Raw genomic sequence first — 19,214 nt, 5'->3', positions numbered from 1 at the left:
GAGGAGGGCGGGGGGGATGGGGGTGACTGGGTGACGGGCACTGAGGGGGGGCACTTGATGGGATGAGCACGGGGTGTTATTCTATATGTTGGCAAATTGAACACCAATAAAAAAGAAATTTATAAAAAATAAGTTGTCAGACTGAGTGGCAGTAATCTGAAGGCTTGACTATGACTGGAGTATCTGCTTTCAGAATGACTCAGTAACATGGCTGTTGGGGGTGAGGGGAGCTCAGTTCCTGGTTGGCTTTGGCTGGGGTGTCGGCTCCTTGCTGGATGTTGGTGGGGTGTCAGGTCTATGCCATCTGAGCCTCTCCACATCTGGGCTGCTCATGCTTGGCAGCTAACTTCCCGGAGGGCAAGCATTGCGAGGGAGTGAGTAGTAAGCTGCACTGCCTTTAGCGACCTAGTACCCCAAGTCATGCACTGTCACTTCTACTTTATTCTATTCATCAGAAGTGAGTCACCATTAGGTTCTGTCTCTTACAGAAACAAGTATCAAAAAATTTGTGGATATATTTCAAAACCATCAGAGAAAAGTAAGTGCGGCAGCTCTTTCACAAGAGAAGAAATGAGGGTGGCTGATGAGACAATTGATTATTTTTTTTACCTTCCATTCTTGGTTTGCTAGGTTTTTAAAGATTGTGTACACTTGAATTTTATCAAAAATCATTTCAATTATAGAAGCAAATGGAACTTTTTTCTCTTTTAATGTGTTGGATTATATTCTTAGATTTTTCTAATGCTGAAGCACCTTATTAGTAGTGGGATAAATCTTTATTGTCATTCCGTATTATTATTTTTTGTACATTGCTTATTTGATGTTGCACCTGTGTTCAAAGGTGAGATGCATTTCTTCTTTATTCTTCTATTGTCTTGTCAGGTTGTGATATTAAAGATATGCTAACCTCATAAAATGATTTGGGAAGCCTTTCCTCTTTTTCTATTCTCTGAAAAATAAACCATGTCTAGCTGTCTCTCTTGCTCTCTCTCTTTTTGCTGTCGTTGCTTAGCCTTTTTTGGCTCCAGGGATATCTTTTAATTTGAAAATTTGTCTTTCTTAAGAGTGTGGTGTTTTCAACCACTGCCTTTTTTTCTCTCTAATAATCATATTTAGCTTCTCGCTTCACAAGGATCCCACAGTTACAGTCCCTCTGATTTATTTAGGGAACAGTTTTTCAGACTTTATTCTGCTAAAAATGTGACAGTTTCTGTGGAACTCTAGCCTAGTACTTTTGCAAAGTTTTAAGTAGGCATCCCTCCCTCTCAGTGCATGATTCCCTTTGGCTCCATGGATATCCTGACTCTACCCAAGGTGGCTGAGAGAGTTCTCGTTGGGAAGATGGTAACACACTTCTCTGGCAATTTTCTCCTGTTAGTGCTTGGACTCACTTATGAGCACTTGGTGCTGGTTTCTTCATAAAGGGGACCTCATTTGCTTTGTATACTACAGAAACTCTTCCTGATACCTGTTTTACTGGTGATACTCATCCTTGATTTCTAGCACTTAATGGATTTATTCCTTTTACTCTTTGGAAATTTCAATGAGCTTTTGGGAGGAAGGATAATAAACCTTCGTGTTGTCCATCCAACCTGCCATTTAGACTACAAGTCTGTTGCTGCTACTTACTATGCACATAGAACTTGACCTCCACACAAGCATGTCCACAACTATGGTATTTAGAATCCATTATCTTTTAATATATACATTATAAAAATAACATATGCATACTATAGAAAACGTGGAAAATGCAAAAACGTGAAAAGAAGGAAAAAAGATCCATTGACCAAACACCTCAAAATAATGACTTGTATCAGACCTGGTATTTTCTTGTAATTCTGTTAAATATTTGTAATCATACATATATTTTTATATCTTTTTTTTTTTTTTTTGAGAGAGAGTGAGAGAAAGAGCTTGAGCGGAGGGAAGGAGCAGAGGGAAGGGACAAACAGACTCCATGCTGAGCACAGAGCCCTGTGTTAGGCTCGCTTCCAGGACCCTGAGATCATATCCTGAGCCAAAATCAAGAGTCATATACTTAACAGACTGAGCCACCCAGGTGACCCTGTATATCTTTTTTTATTTAGTGTTATACCAGAATTCTCTTTTAGTGTTATTGCTTGTTTTGTAATGATAGTGTCATTTTTGAAGTCACTGTTTTCATGATTCTAGTATCTAATTTTTAAAATCTAATGATGGTCTTTGATGTTGCTTATAGCATTCCATTTTCTGTTTTTACAGGATTTTCTACTAGTCCTTGGGTTATGCTTTCTATGAGCAATGATTGCTCACCTTTTCTCTTTCTATGATCTTTTCCATTATTTTCTTTGCTGTAGTGAATTTATATATACTTGATATGTTATTTTGTTGCTGAAGGCAGCCCTACCAAAGTGTTCTCTCACATCTGAATGTAAGTGAGTCATCTCGATTCCCTTATCACTTATCTGAAACCTGAGAATTCGAGGACCGAGTGCTGGTGTTCCAAATACTTTCAGAAGCCTGGTTCTGATCTTTAGTGAATGAGTCCTGATCTTTCTTCTATAATTTAAAGCCCTGTAATGAGATTAATTACATCTAAACAGTGGCATTTCTTACTCCCTTCAGTAATTTCCTTAGCTTCACATCCTTCTCGACTCAGGCTATAGCACTTCAGCAGAGCCACTTCTTGCACTTCCCCCAGCTCTCCCCAGAAGCTGTTCACACTCTTCTCTGGCTCCTTTTTTTTTTTTTTTAAATAATAGGATTTTTTTTTAAATATAAAATTGACATACCATAAAATTCTTCATTTTTAGGCATACAATTCGTTGTTTTTTAGTATATTCACAGAGCTGTGCAACCATCAGCACTAATTTTAGCACTTTTCCTTATCCCCCAAAGAAACCCCCCACCCATTAGTAATCCTTCCTCATTGTCTTCCTCCTCCCTCATCCCCCTACTTTCCTGGGAATTGCCAATCTACTTTCTATTGATTTGCCTGTTTGGGACACTACATATATGTGGAATCATACTGTATGTGACCTCTTGTCACTTAGCATGATATTTTCAAGGTTTATCCATGTACTATTTATTTCTTTATTTGAGAGAGAGAGGAGAGAGAAAAAGAGAGAGAGAAAAAGAGAGAGAGAAAAAGAGAGAGAGAGGGAAAGAGAGAGAGAGAAGAGAGAGAGAGAAAGGGAGAAGAAGAAGGAGAGAGAGGAGAGGGAGAAGAGAGAGAGAGAGAGAGAAGGGGCAGAAGGGAGAGGGAGAGAGAGAACTTTAAGTAGGCTCTATGCCCAGCATGGAGCCCCCTACCAAGGTTCGATCTCACGACCTCAAGATCATGACCTGAGCCAAAATCAAGAGGTAGATGCTTAAACTGACTAAGCCACCCAGGTGCCCCTATCCATCGACTTTTTAAAAATTGTGGTAGAATCCTTAATATGAGAGCTACATCCTTAACAAAATTCTAAATGTATGATATGGTATTGTCCTATAGACACGAGGTTGTGCAGCAGATATCTAGAACTTATTCATCCTTTACAATTGAAAATTTATACACATTGATTAGCGACTCCCCATTTCCTCCTCCCCACTGGCACCCACCATTCTATTCTTTGTTTCTATGAGTTCTATTGTATTAGATTCTTCATAGAAGTGGAATCATGCAACATTTGTCCTTCTGTGACTGGCTTATTGAACTTAGCATAATGTCCTTAAGTTTCACCCATTTGTCACATATTACAGGATTTCTCTCTTTTTTAAAGCTGAATAATATTTCATGGTACTTATATACCACATTTTCCTTATTCAGGTTGTTTCTTTATTCTGTTGTGGGGATAGGCCACATTTCGCATCATCAGTTAATGAACGTTGGGTTGTGTTCTACTTTTTGGCTATTATGAATAATGCTGCTATGTCTCAGGGGTTTTAAGAGGGGGAATATCTCATGAGTTTTGATACAGACATTCTTTGATGGGGTATGGAAGGGGATGGGTGGTGGGAATCTCCTTAGACTTCTCTGCCCTGTGCTCTCACTCTAACAATGAATTTGCCTTCTTCTCCTTTGCTTTCTTTCTTTTTGTTTATTTGTTTTAAGATTTTATTTATTTATTTGATGGAGAGAGAAAGAGAGAGACAGAAAGAGCAACAAGCAGGGGGAGTGGCAGGGATAGGAAGAGGGAGAAGCAGGCTCCCCGTGGAGCAGGGAGCCTGATGTGGGGCTCGATCCCAGGACTCTGAGATCATGACCTGAGCTGAAGGTAGATGCTTAACCCACTGAGCCACCCAGATGCCCCTGTTTTGTTTGATTTTTTTTTTTTTTGAGAGAGAGAGAGAGAAAAAGAGAGAGAGAGAGTGAGAGCACGAGGTGGAGGTAGCGGCTGAGGGTTAGGGAGAGAGACAATCTTAAGCAGGTTCCATGCCCAGTATAGAGCAAGATGTGAGACTCAATCTCACGACCTTGAAATCATGATCTGAGCCAAAATCAAAGAGTCAGATGGCTTAATGAACTGAGCCATCCAGGCACCCTGCTCCTTTGCTTTCTGTTCCAGCAAATCCTGTTTGTCACTGAGCTATTTGTCTGTGCCTCACAAGGGACTGCTCTGCAGAGCCCTCTATGTGTTCTATCAAGAAAAAACAAGAATGGTGAGCCACCATTCTTTGTTACTGCCAGACACTGGCTGGGCAAGGAGTTCTCCCTTCTACAAGAGTTTGCTGCATTTCTTGTTCCATAATGCTCCCCTCTGTCCCAATAACCTCTCCTCAACTGAGTAGGAGTCACAAGATATTTAGGATTTCATGTATTTACCTTCTTCCTCCCTCTCACTTTCCACTGTTCTAGAATGGAGAGTTGAGAGAGTTCATCCAAATGACATTATTTATTGGTCTGTTTCTTGCCCTGACTGCCACTTTTCAAGCATTATTGATATGAAATTGGGGCCTTCTCTCTATGCATTGCTTTTTTTCCTTCTGTGTGTAATCCTATTTTTTTTTTTCATTTTATTAGTTTTAAGAGGAGGGAGAGACATTTTGTGATTTGGCTTTTTTTTTTCAGAAAGTCTTCCAAGTGATTCTCCAAAAAACTGTTATAATTATTTATTTAATTGCTATTTAATAGTCCATGGTTCAATGTAGCATGATTTATTCCAGAATTCCCTTATTTTTGGACATTAGGTTTGTTTCCCTTTTTGGCTATTATTAAATAATGCTTGGAGGAGCAACTTTTCCATAATCTCATTTATTGTTCGAGATCATTTTCTAGGCTGATAAACGTGCCAGATGTGTAATTATCTGACCAAAGATAAGCATGGTTTTTAAAGTTACTTGAAAACATCTATGCAAAATTATGGTCCCTAAAAGATTTCTCATTTGCACTCCCAACAGTATGGGTTTACATGACTCTCTGATCTGAATTTTTGCCTCTTTATTTAAACAACAAATCAATGGAAACCGTAACTAACTTCTTGTTAGAATTTATGGAACTATGAGTTAGAAAAAGCAATAAAAATTCGTTGTAACTGCCTTACAAGGCATAAAGGTGTGACAATGCTATTATTTTGTTTTGTATATCTGCCTACTTTTTGGTGGCTAGTCTTTATTTCAATGAAAACAGTAGAAAGATACATGTTGGATCAGCATGATCCACCAAGTTTGGGTATACGTAAGTAGATTTTTCAGAATCTTGACTTCAGCTAGGTCACTTTTTGTTCTGAACAGTTTTATTAGGGTAGACATACATATTGAAACATATAGTATAGTGCATATTTTAAAGTGCTTAATTTGGTACATTTGACATATGTATATGCCCATGAAACCATCAGCACAATCAAGACAAAGAATATTTCCATAATTTCTAAGTTTCTTCTTGGTCTTGTATTCTTTCCAGGTCTTTCCAGCACTCCCACCCCTCATCTGCTTTTTTGTCACTGAAGATTAGTTTGAATTTTAGAGTTAAATAAATGAAATCATAAATTACATGCTCTTTTTTTTTTTGTCTGGCTCTTTCAATCAGTGTACTATTTTGAGAGTCATTTATATTGTCATGTTTCCAGTTTGAGGGACATTACCAAAGAGTTGCTATGAACATTTCTGTACAAGACTTTGCATGGACATAGGTTTCTCTTCTTTAGGGTAAATACTTAAGAAAGTGAAAAGTCTGGGTCAATATGGTAGGTGATATGCTTAATTGTCCAAAATAAGCTGCCAAACTGTTATCCAAAAGTGTCTAATGGCCATGTCACATCCTACCAGCAGGGTACTGAGAGCGCCATTTCTGCCACATCATCACCAACACTTGGTACGTCAGTTTTTTTGAGTTCAGACATTCTGATTCTAATGGGTGGGTAGTGGCATCCCATTGTGATTTTAACTTGCATTTCCAACTGGGTATTTTGGTGCGTTAATGGATGCTAGTGATACAGTGGAACTGTTGTGTCCCTTTATATAGTTTTGTGATGCTGGATACATTATTTCGATCTCTCCTGTGCCTTGGGTTATTTATCTAAAAATATATAGATGAAGAAAACTGTACCATATACTTCAAAAAAGTTGTTATTAAAATTCCATGGACTTGCAAATGTAAAATACTTTGGCAAATTACATAAGTAATAGATATTATCATTATGATGGTTAAAATTGCTGCATGATTTTGGGCAAATCACTTCAACTTTTTGAGGATTACTTTCCAGTTCTGTAAATTGAGGCTAAATAAGGTGACCTCTAAGTTTCCTTCAAAGTACAAAAAATGTTCTTGTCTAAAAAATATACTGATGTTCCAATACCACATATATATATAACACATTTATGGAAAAGTACTCCGTAATGTGAAAAAATAGATAGCAAAAACATTAAAAAAAATGCAAACTTTATATTTCTTATTATCTTAGCAACGCCATATTTTAGAATTTTAACACAGATTTCTATTTTCTGTGTCTTATGTGGAGGTGGTTACTAATAGACCTTCCTTCATCTCTGTACTACTCTGATCCAGAGAGAAAGAATTTAGTATTCATACACAAGTTCACCTCTATTCCCAATATATGGAATTCAAAATATTCAAAATAATGTGGTCAATTTCACTAAATATCATTGGCAGTTTAAGGCATTTTTGTGAAGTTTAAAAAACTTTATCTGCTGGGGGCACGGGTGGCTCAGTGGTTGAGTGTCTGCCTTGGGGCTCAGATTGCGCTCGCCATGTCCCGGGATTACATCAGGGCTCCCCACATGGAAGGCCCTGCTTCTCTCCTCTAGCCTAGGTCTCTGCGCCTCTCTGTGTGGTCTCTCATGAATAAATGAAATCTTTGAAAACAAAACAAAACTCTGCCTGCTTATTCAGATCAAGAGCCAGGCCAAATTTTGGGATGATAAAAGGTCTAGGAATCACTTCTATCTGGATTTGCATATAAATGAAATCATTTAAAGGAACACCTAATTGGAATTGGGATCAAGGGAACTGTGCTATGAAACTATTGGAGGATTCGAGGTTCCCTATTTTAATAATGTTCTGCCAAACATCTGTTTTATTGCTTAAAATCACGTAAACAAATAATAAGAGATTTGATAGAATAGCATCTCAAAGTTGCTTTTTAAATTATTTAGAGATTTAAGGATATAACTTGTTGTATCTAATGTATTTCTTAGCAATTGACCTAAACATGTTAATTCCCTCATAATTTCAATGACTTCATTATATTTTGATGCAGTTTAACTGCTCGGTTTGAAATATACTCACAGTGACATGTTTTTTCTTTAAGTCTTCCTGAGTACATTATGATTTGTCCATATTCCATAGAGTTCAACAGTCATCTATTAGATTGGAGAGAAACAGTAGCAAGCAGGAGCCAATTCCTTCCTTCATATTCTCCAGTATTTAGCAGTTGAAAGCTGACAAAGTTAAACCAGTGGCCTCCCATTTCTGCATAAGAATTCTGTTTTTCCAATATTTTATTTCATCATTTCACTGTCTTATTTTAGTTTCATTATTCCCATTTCCGGGCTTGATATTATTGGATTTGTTTTTACAACAGTTGTAGAATTACAATGATAGCTCCAGTTTTTTCTCCCTGACTGTATTCACACCCTTGGCCATCTCATTGTGAGTGGGGTGACTGTTCATCCCTCAATAAGCAACTCAGCCAGCTAACTTTCTTTGGTTAGTGGGATGTTAGCTGACCTGACTGACACAAGCCAAGTCTTGAAGAAGGTGTCTGTGGCTTGCTAACACTGTGGACATCACCACGAGAATATCTTTGGGCTAGCCTGCTGGAGGATGTGAGAAAGTGGGCACAGCCAGAGTCACCCTGCTTATGCCCAGTCACCTGGATCAGGCAATGGCCAGCTGACCCCCAGTTGTGTGAACTGGTCCAGCAAAGGTTGGCAGAACTGCTAAACCAATCCTCAAATCACCCCAGATGCATGAGCAATAAACACATTCTCTCCCAGCAATGCAGTGTTATTGTCACAATAGACAAGGACACACTACCAAGTCCTATCCTAAGCAACTTCTCTTCACATATATAATATTAAAAAAAAAAAAACAACTAAAGAGACTATTTGGAGTGGCTGAGCATCTGCCTTTGGCTCAGGTCATGATCCCGGGGTCCTGGGACTGAGTCCCACATCAGGCTCCCTGCATAAAGCCTGCTTCCCCCCTGCCTGTGTCTCTGCCTCTCTCTCCATGGCTCTCATGAATAAATAAATAAAACCTTTTTTAAAAAAAAAATAATAACCCTTAAACAGACTATAAGGGTAGAACAGTCTAGAACAAAAAGGTATGGATATCTTTTGGTCAAATTTTGCAAGTATGCCAGGAATCTCCTATGCTGTTGATGGTGAATGAGAAAAAGTTTTATACCCACATTGTTTGACAAGATGGATTGATTAATACCATCAGAACTTTCATTAGGATAAAAAGGATAAAAGCCAGTGACAAGTCTGATGCTTTTCTGACTTAAATAAATTCAGGTAGGTGTCTTAAAGAAAAATTGGAGTTTATTGTTTGTTTGAAGTGCAGTTAGGTGATATAGTTACAAGGCATTGGTTCTCAACCCTGGCTGCATATCAGAAGCACAAGAGGAGGGTTCCAAAAATACCCATGTTCAAGCCCATCCCAGACCCCCTGCACCGGCATGTCTGGGAATGAGGCCCAGGTTTATACATTGTTTAACAGCCCTTCGGTTTTCTAATATGCAGGCCAGGCTGGCAGATATTACCCTAAGAGGAATGATTGCATTATATAAGAGATAATGCTAAACATTTCATTCTGACCTCAAAAAGTAGGTTTCTTACAAGAGTAGGCTTCTACCCTTTTTTTGCAAAAAAGGTAGTGGTCGGTCAGTTCTTTGGTGACAAGGTACAGAGCAGAATGATTTAAAGACTTGAAACATATGGACACTGGAAGGTCTTCCAGAGTAGTTAGAGCTCACTGTCTTGTGAACATTGTTGGCATGTAGGTTTTATTTAAGTTTTTATTTAAATTCAACTTAGTTAACATATAGTGTAATATTAGTTTCAGGTGGACAATATAGTGATTCAGCTTCCATACATCACCTGGCACTCATCACAAGTGCACTCCTTAATCCCCATCACCTATTTCACCCCCCACCTCTCCTTTGGGAACCATCAGTGTGTTCTCTAGAGTGAAAAGTCTGTTTCTTAGTTGGCCTCTTTCTCTCTCTCTCTCTCTTTTTTTTTTGTTTCCACATATGAGTGAAATCATACGGTATATGTCTTTCTCTGACTGACTTACTTCACTTAGCATAATACTCTCTAGCTCCATCCACAGCATTGCAAGTGGCAAGATTTTTTTTTCCTTAGATATTATTTGAGAGAGGGAGAGAGCACCAGCAGGAGAAGGGGCAGAGGGAGTGGGAGAAGCAAGTTCTCTGCTGAGCAGGGAGCTTGATGCGGGGCTCAATCCCAGGACCCCAGGAGCATGACCTGAAGTGAAGGCAGACACTTAACTGAATGAGCCACCCAGGCGCCCCAAGATTTCATTGCTGAGTAATATTCCATTATGTGTGCATATCTGCTCATTTGTTAATTGGATTGTTTGTTTTGAGGGTGTTGAGTTTTAGAACTCTTCATATAGTTTGGCTATTAACCCTTTATCAGATTTGTCATTTGTAAATATCTTCTCCCATTCTGTAGTTTGCCTTTTAGTTTTTTTTTTTATTGTTTCCTTCCCTTTGCAGAAGCTTTCTATTTTGATGAAGTCACAAGAGTTTATCTTTGCTTTTGTTTCCCTTGTGTCAGGAGACATTTCTAGAAAGAAGTTGCTGCAGCTGATATCACAGAAGTTACTGCCTGTATCCTCCTCTAGGATTTTGATTTCATGTCTCACATTTAGGTCTTTCATCTATTTTGAATTTATTTTTGTGTATGCTGTAAGAAAGTAGTCCAGTTTCATTCTATTGCATGTGGCTGTCCAGTTTTCCCAGAAGCATTAGTTGAAGAGACTTTTTCCTACTGGATATTCTTCTCTTCTTTGTCAAAGATTAACTGACCATACAGTTGTAGGTTCATTTCTGTGTTTTCTCTTCTGTTCCATTGATCTCTATATCTATTTTTGTGCCAGAACCATACTGTTTTGATCACTATAGCTTTGTCATATAACTTGAAGTCCGGGATTGGCATCCTCCAGCTTTACTTTTCTTTTTCAATATTGCTTTGGCTATTTAGGATCTTCTGTGGTTGCATACACATTTTAGGATTGTTTATTCTAGTTCTGTGAGAAATGTTCTTGGTATTTGATAGGTATTACATTAAATGTTTAGGTTGTTTTGGCTAGTATATTGTTCTTCCAACCCATGAAGATAGAATGTCTTTCCATTTCTTTGTGTCATCTTGAATTTCTTTCATCAATGTTTTATACTTTTCAGAGTAAAGGTCTTTCTTTCACCTCCTTGGTTAGGTTTATTCATAGGTTTCTTATGGTTTTTGGTGCAATTGTAAATGGGATTGACTCCTCAATTTCTCTTTGTGTTGTCAGCATATGTTTTGATCTAATAATTTCTACCTGTCTTGTTCAGTGTAGCACACAGTTCAATAATCTTGTAACTTTCAAAAGCTTTTCATTAACAATTGCTCCTTAAGCCCCTCAGTCTCCTTCCCCCAAGAATGTACTAACCAAAGCTGAAGCAAAGAAAAGTATAGTGCTTCTATAAATCAAAAACTCCCACAAAGATTATGGGTTTGGAAAATGGTAATTATGATTTCTGCCTCCATAGCAAGTTGAACTACTGTTTGAATACTTTAAGTGGTAATATTGCTTGCTAGCATAAGAATTCTAGTTTTTTTAAAAAAAGATTTATTATTTATTAATGAGAGACACAGAGAGGCAGAGACACAGGCAGAGGGAAAAGCAGGCTCCCTGCAGGGAGCCCGACGTGGGACTCTATCCCAGGTCCCCAGAATCAGGTCCTGGGCTGAAGGCACGGGCTGAAGCCTGTGCTAAACCGCTGAGCCACCCAGGCTGCCCAAGAATTCTAGTTTTAAGTTCAGATAGGTTTAGATTCAAAATCTGGTTTTATCACTAATTTTGGTTTTGTCATTTTAAAAATGGAGATAATAGTTAATGGTCAGTTGCTCATGAGGTTGCTGAATGTATTAAATAACATGTCGCAGAAAAGTGTCCTTCACAGTTCTTGGCAGACAGTAGTACTCAATACATGTTATCTATAATAATGATAATAGTTATTTTAATTACTATTATATCATAAGGCAATCATTCTATTTTATATTGCTTGGCAGCTCTGTACGATATTTAGGCCATTATATATTTTCTCAGAACTTCCAGTGACTGCAGTCATATTCTGAAGTACTGGGTGTTAGGACATTGACATATGAATTTGAGGCAGGAGCACAATTAAGCCCATAACAAAAAGCTTTGGAATCTTCTCCCAGAGTATGAAACCAGAGCATAGTGACCAAGGACAGAACACAGCTAGAGCTGATTCATTGAGGTAGGGTTTCTTTGAGCGTCTTTCCATTAGTACCCAGGGCTGCCCTGACTTGACTTCTGTCCTTCGTGAGACTTGGTCCTTTGCTTTCTCTTTTTTTATGAGCAATCCCCATTCCACGTGATGCACTCTTTTCTTTTCCCTTTAAGCTAGCCAGAGTTAATTTCTATTGTTTGCAATAAAAAAAACAAAACTAAACAAAAAAAAAACCTCTGACACATACCCTGAAGTTTGTTCCCCAAGTGTGGACTCTAGACAACTTGTGCCGAAAGGTGGCATCACCCTTTGGAAGTCCTTGTGACCAGAACCAACAAATTCCCAATTTGAGTTGGACCAAAAGAAAACTCCCTATATCCCTGGGTGGCGCAGCGGTTTAGTGCCTGCCTTTGGCCCAGGGCGTGATCCCGGAGACCCGGGATCGAATCCCACGTCGGGCTCCCCGTGCATGGAGCCTGCTTCTTCCTCTGCCTGTGTCTCTGCCTCTCTCTCTGTGTCTCTCATGAATAAATAAATAAAATCTTAAAAAAAAAAAGAAAACTCCCTAATTGTGTATGTGTGCAGATATTTTACTTTATGAGTGAATTAAATTACTTATATGCTTAATAATAATTTGTTCAAAGAATATATGCTGGGAAAGGATTAGGAGAAAGTGCTCTTTTTTAAAAAAAATTCTATTTATCACTGAAAAACCTTATTTTTTTTTGGTTTAGTTAACAATTGTGAAAGTTCCCTTATGAAGACCAGGAAAAAAGTTGGGCTAAACGGACAGAACACAAATTCTCTGGTAAGAAATGTGTTGCTTGGTAATAAAAGGTTTCCAGTGAAAGTCAAACCCATAATGCTTGATTTACAGGGTGGCTCTGACAAAGACTACTATTTATACTCAATGTTCATCCTCTATCTCCCCTTTTTATGGTATTAGACTATTTTAGTTGGGTCCATGGCCACCCGGAATAAAGGTGACATCTTCCAGCCTCTCTTGCAGCCAGTTGTGGCCATATGACTATAGCTATTGGATGAGTTACATGGACAGTTTTATGGTTTGTACCCTCCCCTTCTCTTTTATTCCTTGCCATGACTAATTATGGATCTAGTGGGCTCTATTAGACAATGCAGACAAGGGCAACATCTAGAAGAGCACTAGGCCAAGAGAGAAGGAACATGGCCATCTGCTGATTTTATGGGACAGACCCTTGGCACCACCTTGAATACTAAGATCCTTAGTATTGGAGAAAAATAAGCTTCTCAAAAAAAAAAATAAGCTTCTCTGTTGTTTTAGGCTCTGTATTTTGGTTTAACCTGCAACAGTATCTATGTCCTATCTGATATAGTGGCCATTAATATGCTTTTTATCCTTGATTAAATATGGGGGTAATAGAGCAGCCCGGGTGGCTCAGTGGTTTAGGCCGCCTTCAGCCCACGCTGTGATCCTGGAGACCCGGGATCGAGTCCCACATCAGTCTCCCTGCATGGAGCCTACTTCTCCCTCTACTTCTCTCTCTCTCTCTCATGAATAAATAAATAAAATCTTTAAAAAAATATGGGGGTAATAGTGGTAAATGGGACTATAACCAAATTAGAACTGTTGGTAATGAGTTGTATTCAACATGCTCAGTGAACGATGAACATGTACAATATTCACTTTTATCATATGTTGAAAGTGAGAGGAAGGCCCTCAACTTCAGTAAGAAATGTTATATTATATATTTCAATTCCTCTTAAAAAATGCTAGCAAAGAGCATTGCCATGATTTCAAGAGGTTTGCCAAAGTAGCTTGTATTGCAGTATAGTGGGTTTTGTTAATGGCCTGATCCTATCACTTCAGAGCCAAAAACAACTTAATTTCTTGATGTTTAAGAGAAAAAAAGAGAATTTCTTAATAAAATCAAACTCTGGTGCAAACAGCTCTATCATGCTGTGTATAAGTCCTTTCAAACATCAAATACTCAATTTTCTTCCATCTTCAGAGGAAAAAAATAATGACATCATATTGGGCACATTATAAAACCACATACATATGCTGTAACAGAAGTGGGAATGCTTTTCAGAGTCAAATGGAACCAAAGAATGGAAATCATTTGCCCCTAACTTCCAACTCAAAGCATACAACAGTCCAGCTCTTGAGTGTGGTATGTTCCTTGATTTGGTCTTTGACAGAATGCTGAAAGTAGTCCTCAATTGGAAGTTTGTCCATAATTTCAATCCAAATATCCAGAGCCATTTGTCAGATCCATAAAACATTTTCTGCCAGTTCTGATGACCTATAATTGTGAGTTAGCATTTTTTTTATCTAATAGAATAAAAAATGAAAAATAAAACCATTTGAACTTGGAATCTAATCTAGCACTTTAGCTATCCATTTTTGAGGTTGATGTCAATTTTTGGTGAAAAGATTTCAAATCTTAAAATCTTTCTAACAATTACATAGTTTCTCTTTAATATTCTCATGAGTGTTCTTTTAAAAATTACCTAAAATGGATGTCTCCTATGTACATCTAGTGTCTAATAAGAGCATCTTGTGTTCCAAAAGTCAAGGAAAACCTTTTTTTCAGAGTTTACATTTTCAGATTCTTTAGGGCTAAGATTCTTAACTGGGATCCATGAGTGAATTTATGAGTCTATGAGCCCACTCACTGAAATTACATCAAAATTTTGAGGATGCAGAGCCATAGCTTTCATCAGATTCACACAAACATTCATAACCCCCAAATAGACTAAGAGCTTATAAGATATTGGATAATAGATACTAAATAAGTGTTTAATATAACCTGGCTCCATACCATTAAAATATTAAAACAGTTCAATCCTTTTGCAATGATGAAAGCAAAATATCTATTGCAACAGCCCACAGTTTTCAAACCTTATTATTTTTCCTCAGTTGTACCAAGTCTTGATACTGTGATACTGAAGCCAGAGCCCTGCAGTGGCTGCTTAATGGAGAATATAACTCAAGATTGGAATAAGAGTTTGATGTTTACTGCATCAGTTTCAAAGTCCAGCTGTAAATATACTATAGTTGAGAAACAGAGCAATATAATCTTTTCAAGCTTGAAAAAACAGTGATGCATAGCCAAATACTTTGAACTGTTTGCTTAAGAACAAATCTATTTCAAGATTTGATTACCACTAACTCAGACTTTTCATCACTAAGTCCTTTCAATTCCATATCATGTGTTTCAAATTTTGTCTGCATAACTTATTTTTGTTCTACTTTTCTGTCAAAAACAATGTGGAAATCCCAGGTTATATAATTGAGGACTTGGAGAGGCCATATACATCTAGCCAACCAAAATAAAATGAAAGCTATTATCATGAAACATGCTTAAGGAAGTGTATCCTTTGTTCGGGTAAAGAGTGCCAACATTTGTGATCTTAGAATGAAGTCAAAGGAAACTAAAATGGGTTTTCCTTAATGCAACCATGTGCAGAATCACTCTTTACCAAACATATGATCCATAAAAATATTTGTGCATATTTAGATACCCATGAGAACAAATCAATTTCAAGTAAAATAATAATGTATTATTTTTATAATATACCTGGAGGCTGAAGTCATCCCATTCATCTTCCTTACTTGGGTTTATTATCCTACACATTTGATAAGTCAAGTGGAAGCCTCTCTGCACACCCTCTCTGTATAGAGCAGACACCAAACTGCTAATTTCTTTCTTCCTCCTTCCTTGTGTCAGGTTGACCATGCAACACATTTGAATTACTGTTAGAAGGTAAATGTTGCATGGCTTTGAACCAATATCTCTCCTGTCTATAGAATTTTAAATTCACATGTGGGTGTTCTAGAAAGAGGAGGTTACCAATGTGTAGAGTTGTGAAGAGTCACCAAGGAAGGCAATTTAGATTTCTTTGTGGAGGGGTCAAGAGAGTAGGAGATTTTTCTGATAGGTACCTGATGGAATAAGGAAAACATTTCTCTATGGGGTGGCAGTGGAGAAAGGCTGACCATTACTGGACTGGCTATTGTATAAAATTGCCACAAAAATGCTTAATAAAGAGAAAATGAACAGCATATGGACTCTGGTTGAGGCTTCATGAAAACATTCAGGGAAAGAAAGAACAAAGGGCAATCTTTCCAATGTATATAGAAGAAGTAAGATGTTTTCCTAAGTTTTTCTATCACTGTCAGCATTTGGGATGGAAATATGCTGTAGGAAAAAGATTAACTCCAGTTTGCTTAGAAAGAATTTTCCCTGAAAATAATCCTGTGTGTTTTTAATATGTCGGGTTACATTGCCAATCAGTTCTATTTGGTAATTTTCAGTATGATTTCTTTTTAACCCATGAATTATTTAGAAGTAGGTTTTAAAATTTCTGAATTTATCAATTTCTTGGCTCTCTTTAGCTATTGATTGCATTTGTAACTTTGTTGCATTGTATTTTTGAGTTGTGTTTGTGGTCAAGTGGTGATCAGTTTTTGAAAATGTTCAATGTGTGCTTGAAATTAATATGTATATGCCATATTTATTTATAGGACTGTATACATATACAACATATATATGTATACACACACATATATATGTTATGTCAAGCTTAATAATTCTGTTGTTCAGATTTTTTCTCAATTTCTACTTAATTTTGATCTATTCAATCTGCCTCTCAGAAAGGTATGTTAACCTTTTTCTGCTATGATCTATATGATTTTCCACTATGATCTAAATTGTTAGCCACCCCTTCCTGCCACCTCTTGTTTTTCTGCTTACTTTTTGGCATGTATTTTGAGGTTATGTTTTTAGGTGGATACATAATCAGAATAATTATGTCTTCCTGGTAAATTTATCACTAAGTAGCTCTTGATCTTTAATAATGCTGTTTTGTGCTTAAATCTGTTTAGTATACATCACCTTTTCTTTGGTTCCTATTTATCTGGTGTTGTGATCATCACTGGTTGCTCAACCAGCATCCATTTATCCCTCTTCTAGTAGAACCAGGACCTCAGTTTTGTTCAGGTAGCCACCTCTTTCTCACACAGCTAAGTGTCTCAGGAGAAGGTTTGTTTGGTTTAAGGGTGAATCCATTCTTTTTTTCAGTTGATAGATCATTAGGCGTGGGATTCAGTGCTGGCCAAAATGAAGTGTGTGGGTAGGTAGGGAGTCTTTGGGAAAGTGTCCTTCTTCTGAGCAAGAGCTGGGGTCTCTTATTTCCACCTGGATATTGCTGTTTCTGGTATGACACCCAGAATCGCTGCATCCATCTCGTTAGAAGCCTAAAAACCCAAACAGGGATGTCAGAGCACAGAGATGGAAAAGACCTGGGTCCTTTATACAACCATTTGCCTAATTTCTTCTTGCATATCCTTTTAATTTTTTATGTGTAACTTTCCTTCTAGTGCCTTATATAACCTGAATGAAGTTGATTAGCTTCAGACCTGAACACAGGTTTTTTTCTTAACCTCTTAAGAGGTACATTCTTCCATTTATATTCATTTACTAATATATTTGCTCTTCTGTCATCTTATTTTGCTGTTTTTCAACTTCTTTTGCTTTTTAATCTTTTGTCATATATACTAACTTTTATCTATTTTTTTCTTGATAACTTTTGTAATCAGGGCAGCCCCGGTGGCCCAGTGGTTTAGTGCCGCCTTCCGCCTGGGATGTGATCCTGGAGACCTGGGATCGAGTCACACATCGAGCTCCCTGCATGGAGCCTGCTTCTCCCTCTGCCTGTGTCTCTGCCTCGCTTTCTCTCTCTCTCTGTGTCTGTCATGAATAAATAAATAAAATCTTTAAAAAAAACTTTTGTAATCATGTTTTCATTCTGCAAGCAGGTGCCTTTAAAAATAAGAAAAATTCTCAATGTTCAATGCCAGTTTTATAAAAGCAAAAATTGATACAATTAAATGGTAGCAAGAATGAAATAAATCATATATATACATGTAATGAGATGTTGATAAGCAAATGAAGTGGTAATATTGATATTCACCTGGAAAAAAATTTTAAGAGATAATGATAAAAACAGTTTGTAAAATTCTATGTACAGTTGACCTTTTGTGACTTCCTATAGTTTGTTCCCATTCCCTTTATATTTAGCAGAAATTCTGTTATGTTTCTGGCATGTAACGCCACTTTTCCTAGTTTCCACATCTAGTTCAGGCTTTCTTCTATTTTTATCTTCCATTGGTCCTATCATTAGCCTGAGTGGTGGTGTAAGAAGATTTTTATTTTTATTTCTTCTGTAAGTCTTTTTTTCCCTTTAGTGTTGGGTTTCATTCATTCGTTCCCTTCAATAATATAGTGACTACCAACTAAGTGCCAGGTATTTAAGTGTTAAGGTTAAGTATTTATGCTTAATTGTAATATTTTATCATCTATAAACTAAAAACAAAAGAGGCTGGAAGATAGAAGGTGTTAGAAAATAAAAGCCCAATAAGGTAGCTTTGACTATGAATGAATAGGAGAGATAACTTCTCATTATGTATTTGTTGTTTTCCAACTGAGTAAGTAGAGTAGTGATCAGAAGAGAGTTCAAGGAAAGTAAGAGATTAGTAAATCTGAAGTTCCTCTTATTATTTTTTTTAAAGATTTCTTTATTTTTAAAGATTTCTTCCCAGCAAGTGGGAAGGGAGAGACAGAGGGTGAGAATCCCAAGCAGCCTCCCTGCTGCGCCCAAGAGCCCAACGCAGAGCTCAATGTCATGACCCATGAGATCATGACCTGAGCTGAAATCACTAATACTTAACTGAGCCACCCAGATGCCCCAGTTTAAAGCTGGTTTCAAGGTGTGAATCTTATTCTACAACTTACCAGGAAAATCCTGCCATGTCACTATGTAAGAAAATCAATAGCCTTTTAATTATCTATGCTTCAGTTTCCTCTGTAAAATGGGCTAAAAAAAAAGTGACCCTTCTAGGTCTAGCCTAAGGATTGAGTAAATACAGGCAAATGGAGTAATAATGACATAGCTATTATATATTATAATGATATTACATATTACTACATGATATTTAAATTCTATTATATAATGATATTATATTATTGTCAGGCACTTTGTACTACTTTTCATATGTTAGCTAGCCCCTTTAATCTCTCATGTACCCTATGAAGTCAGTGTGATCTTTCTTTCTTATTTTGCAGATGAGGTTTGAGGCTTACTCAAAACATTTTCCCCAGGAATAAATTTTTTTTCCCTAGAAATTTCAAAGATATGAAGACTAGTAATTACAGGGAAAAAAACCTGAAATTATGCTTTTTTTAGAAGGCCAAAGTTATTGTTAATTTAAGAATAAATGTATCACACCTTTCACCCACAGTTGTTCTCACCATTACA

The 19,214-nt window shown here is 37.3% G+C and overlaps 1 long non-coding RNA gene across 1 annotated transcript in view; it reads left to right on the top strand.

Moving 5' to 3' along the window:
* LOC119876057 overlaps positions 1-17,545 on the top strand; it is a 47,934-nt gene extending 30,389 nt beyond the window's left edge. Inside the window, exons 2-3 of the long non-coding RNA XR_005355247.1 lie at positions 12,647-12,720; positions 17,497-17,545. This is a non-coding gene — a long non-coding RNA (uncharacterized LOC119876057). The remainder of the gene's footprint in view (positions 1-12,646; positions 12,721-17,496) is intronic.
* Positions 17,546-19,214: the final 1,669 nt, after the last annotated feature.

The sequence above is a fragment of the Canis lupus genome, chromosome 2, assembly GCF_011100685.1.
Source record: "Canis lupus familiaris isolate Mischka breed German Shepherd chromosome 2, alternate assembly UU_Cfam_GSD_1.0, whole genome shotgun sequence".
Lineage (NCBI taxonomy): Eukaryota > Metazoa > Chordata > Mammalia > Carnivora > Canidae > Canis > Canis lupus.
Note: the sequence above shows the minus strand (reverse complement) of the source record. Positions and strands in the feature narration are given on the sequence as shown.